The sequence below is a fragment of the Neovison vison genome, chromosome 13 (genome assembly GCF_020171115.1).
Source record: "Neovison vison isolate M4711 chromosome 13, ASM_NN_V1, whole genome shotgun sequence".
NCBI classification, from domain to species: Eukaryota; Metazoa; Chordata; class Mammalia; order Carnivora; family Mustelidae; genus Neogale; species Neogale vison.
Window position 1 is genome coordinate 120,627,082 of NC_058103.1, and position 12,404 is coordinate 120,639,485.

Consider the following 12,404-nt stretch of genomic DNA (forward strand, 5'->3'; position numbering starts at 1 on the left):
GTAAAGTGTCTATTCAGGGAAACTAGTTCAGTTGGATACTCACTCATAACAGTGTCTTCTCCTTTAAGGAATGAAGGCAGAACAAGGACGGACTGTGGGCACTTCAGATACTGTGAATGAAGTGCAGGCTATAACGTGTAGGCATCCAAAACCAATAAGGAATGTGCACGACATGTGGTCATCCGCACTCTGTTTCCGTGTCGATTCCCCAGTGTCTACCGCTGCTCAAAACACTTCTAATGTCACGACGAACGGCGTTCTAGGACGTACTCATCACAGGGACGAATCTGTGGAAAGTGCGTAGCTCTGGGACCTGTCTGTGTTGAAATGATTAAGTGTTGCACACAGGGCCCTTACAGGTGATTCATAGGAAAATATCTGTTTGGGGAAACGACTTCAGGTGGATACTCATTCATAACAGTGTCTTCTCCTTGGAGGAATGAAGATAGAACAGAGACGGACTATGGGCACTTTGGGTACTGTGAGTGAAGTGCAGCCTATGGTGCGTAGGCATCCCAAACACATAATGGATATTCACGACCAGTTGTCATCCGTACTGTCTTTCGTGTCAAGAAAGCTTCACACATTGGGAGACAAGTGTGCTTGAGGAGGGATTCGTGGCAGTGTTCAGTCTGTCCAAGAAAGAAGCTGCTGGGACTGCATTGTGGCAAACAGGAATAGTCGCGAATAGGGCTCTAGTATCAGACGTCCATCCCCTTGACCCTAGGACATTCTGTTTCAGGCAAACTGCTTCAGGCGGATCCTCATATCTGACAGTCTCTTTCCAGTGGAGGAAAGATGATAGAACAAGGCCGGAAGGAGGGCAGGTTGCATACTGTGTGTGAAGGGCAGGGAAATGCACTTAGGCCTCTAAGACACATACTGGCAGTGGAAAACCCTTGAGAGTTCACAGAGTCTACCTCTGCTCCAAACACTTCAATTTTGCGAGACTACTGTGACATGGCACGTACTCAGGACAAGGAAGCCTCTGTGCAAAACTGAATTCAGTGGTACCTGTCTTTGTTGAAATCATGATGTGTTCCCTACAAGGCACTTACCTGTGTTCCGAGGAAGGTACCTATGCAGAGAAACGAGTCCTGGTGGATACTCAATCCAACCAGTGTGTTCTCCTTTTACGAAATAAGGTAGAACAGGGACGGACTATGGGCACCGCAGGTACACTGAGTGAAGTGCAGCCTAAGGCGCTTAGGCATCCCAAACACATAGTGGATGTTCAATACCTGTGGTTATCCTCACTCTGTTTTTCTGTGGAAAAGACTTCAAAGCTTTGGAGGGAAGTCTGTTTTAGGTGGGTTTCGAGGCCTTGTTGAATGTTTCATGAAAGAAGCTGTTAGGACTGCCTGTGTGCTAAACAGGAATAGGCGCGTATAGGGCTCTAGTGTCAGATGGCCATCCCCTCGAGCATAGGACATTCTGTTTGAGGCAAACTCCTTGAGGCGCATTCTCCTTTCTGACAGTGTCTTTCCAGTGGAGGAAAGCAGATAGAAAAAGGACGGAGAGAGGGCAGGTTGCATACTGTGAGTGAAGGGCAGGGTAATGCACTTGGCCTCACAGACACATACTCGACGTGCAGCACCCTTGATATTCCGCAGAGTCTAGCTCTGCTCAAAACACTTCAAATGTTCTGAGAAAACAGTGCCATGGGACGTACTCATTACAGGGATGTGTCTGTGCAAAGCTGGAAACTGTGGTACGTGTCTGTGGTGAGATCATGATGTGTTCCATATAGGGCTCTTACCTGTGTTCATAGTAAAGTGCTATTCAGGGAAACTAGTTCAGTTGGATACTCACTCATAACAGTGTCTTCTCCATTAAGGAATGAAGGTAGAACAAGGACGGACTATGGGCACTTCAGATACTGTGAATGAAGTGCAGGCTATAGCATGTAGGCATCCAAAAGCAATAAGGAATGTGCACGACATATGGTCATCCACACTCTGTTTCTGTGTCGATTCCCCAGTGTCCACCTCTGCTCAAAACACTTCTAATGTCACGAGGAACGGCGTTCTAGGACGTACTCATGACAGGGACGAATCTCTGGAAAGTGGGTAGCTCTGGGAACTGTCTGTGTTGAAATGATTAAGTGTTGCACACAGGGCCCTTACAGGTGATTCATAGGAAAATATCTGTTTGGGAAAACGACTTCAGGTGGATACTCATTCATAACAGTGTCTTCTCCTTGGAGGAATGAAGATAGAACAGAGACGGACTATGGGCACTTTGGGTACTGTGAGTGAAGTGCAGCCTATGGTGAGTAGGCATCCCAAACACATATGGATGTTCACGACCGGTTGTCATCCGTACTGTCTTTCTTGTCAAAAAAGCTTCACACATTGGGAGACAAGTGTGCTTGAGGAGGGATTCGTGGCAGTGTTCAGTCTGTCCAAGAAAGAAGCTGCTGGGACTGCATTGTGGGAAACAGGAATAGTCGCTTATAGGGCTCTAGTATCAGACGTCCATCGCCTTGACTCTAGGACCTTCTGTTTCAGGCAAACTGCATCAGGCGGATCCTCATATCTGACAGTGTCTTTCCAGTGGAGGAAAGCAATAGAAAAAGGATGGACAGAGGGCAGGTTGCATACTATGAGGGAAGGGCAGGGTAATGCTCTTGCGCCTCTCAGACACATACTCGACGGGCAACACCCTTGATAGTCCACAGAGTCTACCTCTGCTCAAAACACTTCAAATGTCCTGAGATAACTGTGCCATGGGACGTACTCATGACAGGGATGCGTCTGTGTAAAGCTGGAAACTGTGGTACCTGTCTGTGGTGAGGTCATGATGTTTTCCATACAGGGCGCTTACCTGTGTACATAGTAAAGTGTCTATTCAGGGAAGCTAGTTCAGTTGGATACTCACTCATAACAGTGTCTTCTCCTTTAAGGAATGAAGGTAGAACAAGGACGGACTGTGGGCACTTCAGATACTGTGAATGAAGTGCAGGCTATAACGTGTAGGCATCCAAAACCAATAAGGAATGTGCACGACATGTGGTCATCCGCACTCTGTTTCCGTGTCGATTCCCCAGTGTCTACCTCTGCTCAAAACACTTCTAATGTCACGAGGAACGGCGTTCTAGGACGTACTCATCACAGGGACGAATCTGTGGAAAGTGCGTAGCTCTGGGACCTGTCTGTGTTGAAATGATTAAGTGTTGCACACAGGGCCCTTACAGGTGATTCATAGGAAAATATCTGTTTGGGGAAACGACTTCAGGTGGATACTCATTCATAACAGTGTCTTCTCCTTGGAGGAATGAAGATAGAACAGAGACGGACTATGGGCTCTTTGGGTACTGTGAGTGAAGTGCAGCCTATGGTGCGTAGGCATCCCAAACACATAATGGATGTTCACGACCAGTTGTCATCCGTACTGTCTTTCGTGTCAAGAAAGCTTCACACATTGGGAGACAAGTGTGCTTGAGGAGGGATTCGTGGCAGTGTTCAGTCTGTCCAAGAAAGAAGCTGCTGGGACTGCATTGTGGCAAACAGGAATAGTCGCGAATAGGGCTCTAGTATCAGACGTCCATCCCCTTGACCCTAGGACATTCTGTTTCAGGCAAACTGCTCCAGGCGGTCCTCATATCTGACAGTCTCTTTCCAGTGGAGGAAAGATGATAGAACAAGGCCGGAAGGAGGGCAGGTTGCATACTGTGTGTGAAGGGCAGGGAAATGCACTTAGGCCTCTAAGACACATACTGGCAGTGGAAAACCCTTGAGAGTTCACAGAGTCTACCTCTGCTCCAAACACTTCAATTTTGCGAGACAACTGTGATATGGCACGTACTCATGACAAGGAAGCCTCTGTGCAAAACTGAATACAGTGGTACCTGTCTTTGTTGAAATCATGATGTGTTCCCTACAAGGCACTTACCTGTGTTCCGAGGAAGGTACCTATGCAGAGAAACGAGTCCTGGTGGATACTCAATCCAACCAGTGTGTTCTCCTTTTACGAAATAAGGTAGAACAGGGACGGACTATGGGCACCGCAGGTACACTGAGTGAAGTGCAGCCTAAGGCGCTTAGGCATCCCAAACACATAGTGGATGTTCAATACCTGTGGTTATCCTCACTCTGTTTTTCTGTGGAAAAGACTTCAAACCTTTGGAGGGAAGTCTGTTTTAGGTGGGTTTCGAGGCCTTGTTGAATGTTTCATGAAAGAAGCTGTTAGGACTGCCTGTGTGCTAAACAGGAATAGGCGCGTATAGGGCTCTAGTGTCAGATGGCCATCCCCTCGAGCATAGGACATTCTGTTTGAGGAAACTCCTTCAGGCGCATTCTCCTTTCTGACAGTGTCTTTCCAGTGGAGGAAAGCAGATAGAAAAAGGACGGAGAGAGGGCAGGTTGCATACTGTGAGTGAAGGGCAGGGTAATGCACTTGGCCTCACAGACACATACTCGACGTGCAGCACCCTTGATATTCCGCAGAGTCTAGCTCTGCTCAAAACACTTCAAATGTTCTGAGAAAACAGTGCCATGGGACGTACTCATTACAGGGATGCGTCTGTGCAAAGCTGGAAACTGTGGTACGTGTCTGTGTTGAGGTCATGATGTGTTCCATACAGGGCGCTTACCTGTGTTCATAGTAAAGTGCTATTCAGGGAAACTAGTTCAGTTGGATACTCACTCATAACAGTGTCTTCTCCATTAAGGAATGAAGGTAGAACAAGGACGGACTATGGGCACTTCAGATACTGTGAATGAAGTGCAGGCTATAGCGTGTAGGCATCCAAAAGCAATAAGGAATGTGCACGACATATGGTCATCCACACTCTGTTTCTGTGTCGATTCCCCAGTGTCCACCTCTGCTCAAAACACTTCTAATGTCACGAGGAACGGCGTTCTAGGACGTACTCATGACAGGGACGAATCTCTGGAAAGTGGGTAGCTCTGGGAACTGTCTGTGTTGAAATGATTAAGTGTTGCACACAGGGGTCTTACAGGTGATTCATAGGAAAATATCTGTTTGGAAAAAGGACTTCAGGTGGATACTCATTCATAACAGTGTCTTCTCCTTGTAGGAATGAAGATAGAACAGAGACGGACTATGGGCACTTTGGGTACTGTGAGTGAAGTGCAGGTTATAGTGCGTAGGCATCCCAAACACATAATGGATGTTCACGACCGGTTGACATCCGTACTGTCTTTCGTGTCAAGAAAGCTTCACACATTGGGAGACAAGTGTGCTTGAGGAGGGATTAGTGTCAGTGTTCAGTCTGTCCAAGAAAGAAGCTGCTGGGACTGCATTGTGGGAAACAGGAATAGTCGCTTATAGGGCTCTAGTATCAGACGTCCATCGCCTTGACTCTAGGACCTTCTTTTTCAGGCAAACTGCATCAGGCGGATCCTCATATCTGACAGTGTCTTTCCAGTGGAGGAAAGCAGATAGAAAAAGGATGGACAGAGGGCAGGTTGCATACTATGAGGGAAGGGCAGGGTAATGCTCTTGCGCCTCTCAGAAACATACTGGACGGGCAACACCCTTGATAGTCCACAGAGTCTACCTCTGCTCAAAACACTTCAAATGTCCTGAGATAACTGTGCCATGGGACGTACTCATGACAGGGATGCGTCTGTGTAAAGCTGGAAACTGTGGTACCTGTCTGTGGTGAGGTCATGATGTGTACCATACAGGGCGCTTAACTGTGTACATAGTAAAGTGTCTATTCAGGGAAACTAGTTCAGTTGGATACTCACTCATAACAGTGTCTTCTCCTTTAAGGAATGAATATAGAACAAGGACGGACTGTGGGCACTTCAGATACTGTGAATGAAGTGCAGGCTATAGCGTGTAGGCATCCAAAACCAATAAGGAATGTGCACGACATATGGTCATCCACACTCTGTTTCTGTGTCGATTCCCCAGTGTCCACCTCTGCTCAAAACACTTCTAATGTCACGAGGAACGGCGTTCTAGGACGTACTCATGACAGGGACGAATCTGTGGATAGTGGGTAGCTTTGGGAACTGTCTTTGTTGAAATGATTAAGTGTTGCACACAGGGCCCTACAGGTGATTCATAGGAAAATATCTGTTTGGGAAAACGACTTCAGGTGGATACTCATTCATAACAGTGTCTTCTCCTTGGAGGAATGAAGATGGAACAGAGACGGACTATGGGCACTTTGGGTACTGTGAGTGAAGTGCAGGCTATGGTGTGTAGGCATCCCAAACACATAATGGATGTTCACGACCGGTTGACATCCGTACTGTCTTTCGTGTCAAGAAAGCTTCACACATTGGGAGACAAGTGTGCTTGAGGAGGGATTAGTGTCAGTGTTCAGTCTGTCCAAGAAAGAAGCTGCTGGGACTGCATTGTGGGAAACAGGAATAGTCGCTTATAGGGCTCTAGTATCAGACGTCCATCGCCTTGACTCTAGGACCTTCTTTTTCAGGCAAACTGCATCAGGCGGATCCTCATATCTGACAGTGTCTTTCCAGTGGAGGAAAGCAGATAGAAAAAGGATGGACAGAGGGCAGGTTGCATACTATGAGGGAAGGGCAGGGTAATGCTCTTGCGCCTCTCAGACACATACTAGACGGGCAACACCCTTGATAGTCCATAGAGTCTACCTATGCTCAAAACACTTCAAATGTCCTGAGATAACTGTGCCATGGGACGTACTCATGACAGGGATGCGTCTGTGTAAAGCTGGAAACTGTGGTACCTGTCTGTGGTGAGGTCATGATGTGTTCCATACAGGGCGCTTACCTGTGTACATAGTAAAGTGTCTATTCAGGGAAGCTAGTTCAGTTGGATACTCACTCATAACAGTGTCTTCTCCTTTAAGGAATGAAGCTAGAACAAGGACGGACTGTGGGCACTTCAGATACTGTGAATGAAGTGCAGGCTATAACGTGTAGGCATCCAAAACCAATAAGGAATGTGCACGACATGTGGTCATCCGCACTCTGTTTCCGTGTCGATTCCCCAGTGTCTACCTCTGCTCAAAACACTTCTAATGTCACGAGGAACGGCGTTCTAGGACGTACTCATCACAGGGACGAATCTGTGGAAAGTGCGTAGCTCTGGGACCTGTCTGTGTTGAAATGATTAAGTGTTGCACACAGGGCCCGTACAGGTGATTCATAGGAAAATATCTGTTTGGGGAAACGACTTCAGGTGGATACTCATTCATAACAGTGTCTTCTCCTTGGAGGAATGAAGATAGAACAGAGACGGACTATGGGCTCTTTGGGTACTGTGAGTGAAGTGCAGCCTATGGTGCGTAGGCATCCCAAACACATAATGGATGTTCACGACCAGTTGTCATCCGTACTGTCTTTCGTGTCAAGAAAGCTTCACACATTGGGAGACAAGTGTGCTTGAGGAGGGATTCGTGGCAGTGTTCAGTCTGTCCAAGAAAGAAGCTGCTGGGACTGCATTGTGGCAAACAGGAATAGTCGCGAATAGGGCTCTAGTATCAGACGTCCATCCCCTTGACCCTGGGACATTCTGTTTCAGGCAAACTGCTCCAGGCGGTCCTCATATCTGACAGTCTCTTTCCAGTGGAGGAAAGATGATAGAACAAGGCCGGACAGAGGGCAGGTTGCATACTGTGTGTGAAGGGCAGGGAAATGCACTTAGGCCTCTAAGACACATACTGGCAGTGGAAAACCCTTGAGAGTTCACAGAGTCTACCTCTGCTCCAAACACTTCAATTTTGCGAGACAACTGTGATATGGCACGTACTCAGGACAAGGAAGCCTCTGTGCAAAACTGAATACAGTGGTACCTGTCTTTGTTGAAATCATGATGTGTTCCCTACAAGGCACTTACCTGTGTTCCGAGGAAGGTACCTATGCAGAGAAACGAGTCCTGGTGGATACTCAATCCAACCAGTGTGTTCTCCTTTTACGAAATAAGGTAGAACAGGGACGGACTATGGGCACCGCAGGTACACTGAGTGAAGTGCAGCCTAAGGCGCTTAGGCATCCCAAACACATAGTGGATGTTCAATACCTGTGGTTATCCTCACTCTGTTTTTCTGTGGAAAAGACTTCAAACCTTTGGAGGGAAGTCTGTTTTAGGTGGGTTTCGAGGCCTTGTTGAATGTTTCATGAAAGAAGCTGTTAGGACTGCCTGTGTGCTAAACAGGAATAGGCGCGTATAGGGCTCTAGTGTCAGATGGCCATCCCCTCGAGCATAGGACATTCTGTTTGCGGCAAACTCCTTGAGGCGCATTCTCCTTTCTGACAGTGTCTTTCCAGTGGAGGAAAGCAGATAGAAAAAGGACGGAGAGAGGGCAGGTTGCATACTGTGAGTGAAGGACAGGGTAATGCACTTGGCCTCACAGACACATACTCGACGTGCAGCACCCTTGATATTCCGCAGAGTCTAGCTCTGCTCAAAACACTTCAAATGTTCTGAGAAAACAGTGCCATGGGACGTACTCATTACAGGGATGCGTCTGTGCAAAGCTGGAAACTGTGGTACGTGTCTGTGGTGAGATCATGATGTGTTCCATATAGGGCTCTTACCTGTGTTCATAGTAAAGTGCTATTCAGGGAAACTAGTTCAGTTGGATACTCACTCATAACAGTGTCTTCTCCATTAAGGAATGAAGGTAGAACAAGGACGGACTATGGGCACTTCAGATACTGTGAATGAAGTGCAGGCTATAGCGTGTAGGCATCCAAAACCAATAAGGAATGTGCACGACATATGGTCATCCACACTCTGTTTCTGTGTCGATTCCCCAGTGTCCACCTCTGCTCAAAACACTTCTAATGTCACGAGGAACGGCGTTCTAGGACGTACTCATGACAGGGACGAATCTCTGGAAAGTGGGTAGCTCTGGGAACTGTCTGTGTTGAAATGATTAAGTGTTGCACACAGGGCCCTTACAGGTGATTCATAGGAAAATATCTGTTTGGGAAAACGACTTCAGGTGGATACTCATTCATAACAGTGCCTTCTCCTTGGAGGAATGAAGATAGAACAGAGACGGACTATGGGCACTTTGGGTACTGTGAGTAAGTGCAGCCTATGGTGAGTAGGCATCCCAAACACATATGGATGTTCACGACCGGTTTTCATCCGTACTGTCTTTCTTGTCAAAAAAGCTTCACACATTGGGAGACAAGTGTGCTTGAGGAGGGATTCGTGGCAGTGTTCAGTCTGTCCAAGAAAGAAGCTGCTGGGACTGCATTGTGGGAAACAGGAATAGTCGCTTATAGGGCTCTAGTATCAGACGTCCATCGCCTTGACTCTAGGACCTTCTGTTTCAGGCAAACTGCATCAGGCGGATCCTCATATCTGACAGTGTCTTTCCAGTGGAGGAAAGCAGATAGAAAAAGGACGGACAGAGGGCAGGTTGCATACTATGAGGGAAGGGCAGGGTAATGCTCTTGCGCCTCTCAGACACATACTAGACGGGCAACACCCTTGATAGTCCACAGAGTCTACCTCTGCTCAAAACACTTCAAATGTCCTGAGATAACTGTGCCATGGGACGTACTCATGACAGGGGTGCGTCTGTGTAAAGCTGGAAACTGTGGTACCTGTCTGTGGTGAGGTCATGATGTGTTCCATACAGGGCGCTTACCTGTGTACATAGTAAAGTGTCTATTCAGGGAAACTAGTTCAGTTGGATACTCACTCATAACAGTGTCTTCTCCTTTAAGGAAAGAAGGTAGAACAAGGACGGACTGTGGGCACTTCAGATACTGTGAATGAAGTGCAGGCTATAACGTGTAGGCATCCAAAACCAATAAGGAATGTGCACGACATGTGGTCATCCGCACTCTGTTTCCGTGTCGATTCCCCAGTGTCTACCTCTGCTCAAAACACTTCTAATGTCACGAGGAACGGCGTTCTAGGACGTACTCATGACAGGGACGAATCTGTGGAAAGTGCGTAGCTCTGGGACCTGTCTGTGTTGAAATGATTAAGTGTTGCACAAAGGGCCCTTACAGGTGATTCATAGGAAAATATCTGTTTGGGGAAACGACTTCAGGTGGATACTCATTCATAACAGTGTCTTCTCCTTGGAGGAATGAAGATAGAACAGAGACGGACTATGGGCACTTTGGGTACTGTGAGTGAAGTGCAGCCTATGGTGCGTAGGCATCCCAAACACATAATGGATGTTCACGACCAGTTGTCATCCGTACTGTCTTTCGTGTCAAGAAAGCTTCACACAGGATCTTTTTGAGAATCTTAGCAATCATATTCATCAGTGATATTGGTCTGAAATTCTCCTTTTTGGTATGGTCCTTGCCTGGTTTGGGGATCAGGGTAATGCTGGCTTCATAGAAAGAGTCTGGAAGTTTTCCTTCTGCTTCAATTTTTTGAAACAGCTTCAGGAGAATAGGTGTTATTTCTTCTTGGAAGGTTTGGTAGAATTCCCCAGGGAATCCGTCAGGTCCTGGGCTCTTGTTTTTTGGGAGATTTTTGATCACTGCTTCAATCTCGTTATTAGATATCGGTCTATTCAGGTTGTTGATTTCTTCCTGGTTCAATTTTGGTAGTTTATATTTTTCCAGGAATGCATCCATTTCATCAAGGTTGCTAAGCTTATTGGCATATAACTGTTCGTAGTAACTTCTGATGATTGTTTCTACTTCCTTGGTGTTAGTTGTGATCTCTCCCCTTTCATTCATAATTTTATGAATTTGGGATTTCTCTCTTTTCTTTTGGATTAGTGTAGCCAGTGGCTTATCGATCTTATTGATTCTTTCAAAAAACCAGCTTCTAGTTTCATTGATACGTTCTACTGTATCTCTGGTTTCTCCCTCATTGATCTCAGCTCTAATCTTGATGATTTCCCTTCTAATGTGTGGAGTTGGTTTGATTTGTTGTTGATCCTCCAGTTCTTTAAGGTGTAGAGACAGCTGGTGTGTTCTGGATTTTTCAATTTTTTTGAGCAAGGCTTGGATGGCTATATATTTTCCCCTTAGGACCGCCTTTGCTGTATCCCATAGGTTTTGGACCGAAGTGTCTTCATTCTCATTGGTTTCCATGAATTGTTTCAGTTCTTCTTTGATCTCCTGGTTGATCCAAGCATTCTTAAGCAAGGTGGTCTTTAGCTTCCAGGTGTTTGAGTTCCTTCGGAACTTTTCCTTGTGATTGAGCTCCAGTTTCAAAGCATTGTGATCTGAGAATATGCAGGGAATCATCTCAGTCTTTTGGTATCGGCTGAGTCCTGATTTGTGACCCAGTATGTGGTCTATTCTGGAGAAGGTTCCGTGTGCACTTGAGAAGAATGAGTATTCTGCTGTTTTAGGGTGGAATGTTCTGTATATATCTATGAGGTCCATCTGGTCCAATGTGTCGTTCAATGCTCTTGTTTCTTTATTGATTTTCTGCTTCGATGATCTGTCTAATTCTGAAAGAGGCGTGTTAAGATCACCTACGATTAGTGTATTCATATCAATATGACTCTTTATCTTGATTAACAGTTTTCTTAAGTAATTGGCTGCTCCCATATTGGGAGCATAGATATTTACAATTGTTAGATCATCTTGGTGGATAGTCCCTTTAAGGATTATGTAGTGTCCTTCTGTATCTCTGACTACAGTCTTTAGTTTGAAGTCTAATTTATCTGATATGAGAATCGCTACCCCAGCCTTCTTTTGAGTCCCATTGGCATGAAAGATGCTTCTCCACCCCTTCACTTTCAGTCTGCGTGTATCTTTAGGTTCAAAATGGGTCTCTTGTAGACAGCATATGGATGGGTCCTGTCGTTTTATCCAATCTGCAACCCTGTGCCGTTTTATGGGTGCATTGAGGCCATTCACATTGAGAGTGATTATTGATAGATACGTTTTTATTGACATCGAGTTACCTTTGAAGTCTTTCTTTCTGTAGACTGTCTCTATATTTCTGTTCAATGCTATTCTTGGGATTTTTCCTCTTTTATAGAACCCCCCTTAATATTTCCTGCAGTATCGGCTTGGTGGTTGCATAGTCTTTTAAGTCTTGCCGGTCTTGGAAACTCTTTATCTCTCCATCCATTTTGAATGTCAGTCTTGCTGGATAAAGTATTCTTGGCTGCATGTTCTTCTCATTTAGTGCCCTGAATATATCTTGCCAGCCTCTTCTGGCTTGCCAGGTCTCTGTGGACAGGTCTGACGTTATTCTGATGGGCTTCCCTCTGTAAGTAAGGAGCCTCTTTGCCCTGGCAGCTTTCAAGAGATTATACCTACAATTATAATTTCTCAATTTGACTATCAGGTGTCGTGATGTTTTTTTGGAGTGTATAATCTTGGGTGGAGACCGTTCAGCCTCTAGTACATGAACGCTGGTTTCATTCGCGAGATTCGGAAAGTTTTCATGAAGGACTTGTTCCACGACATCTTCTAGACTTCTTTCTTTCTCCTCCCCTTCAGGAATTCCAATAATTCTGACGTTGGAACGCTTCATGGCATCACTTATTTCCC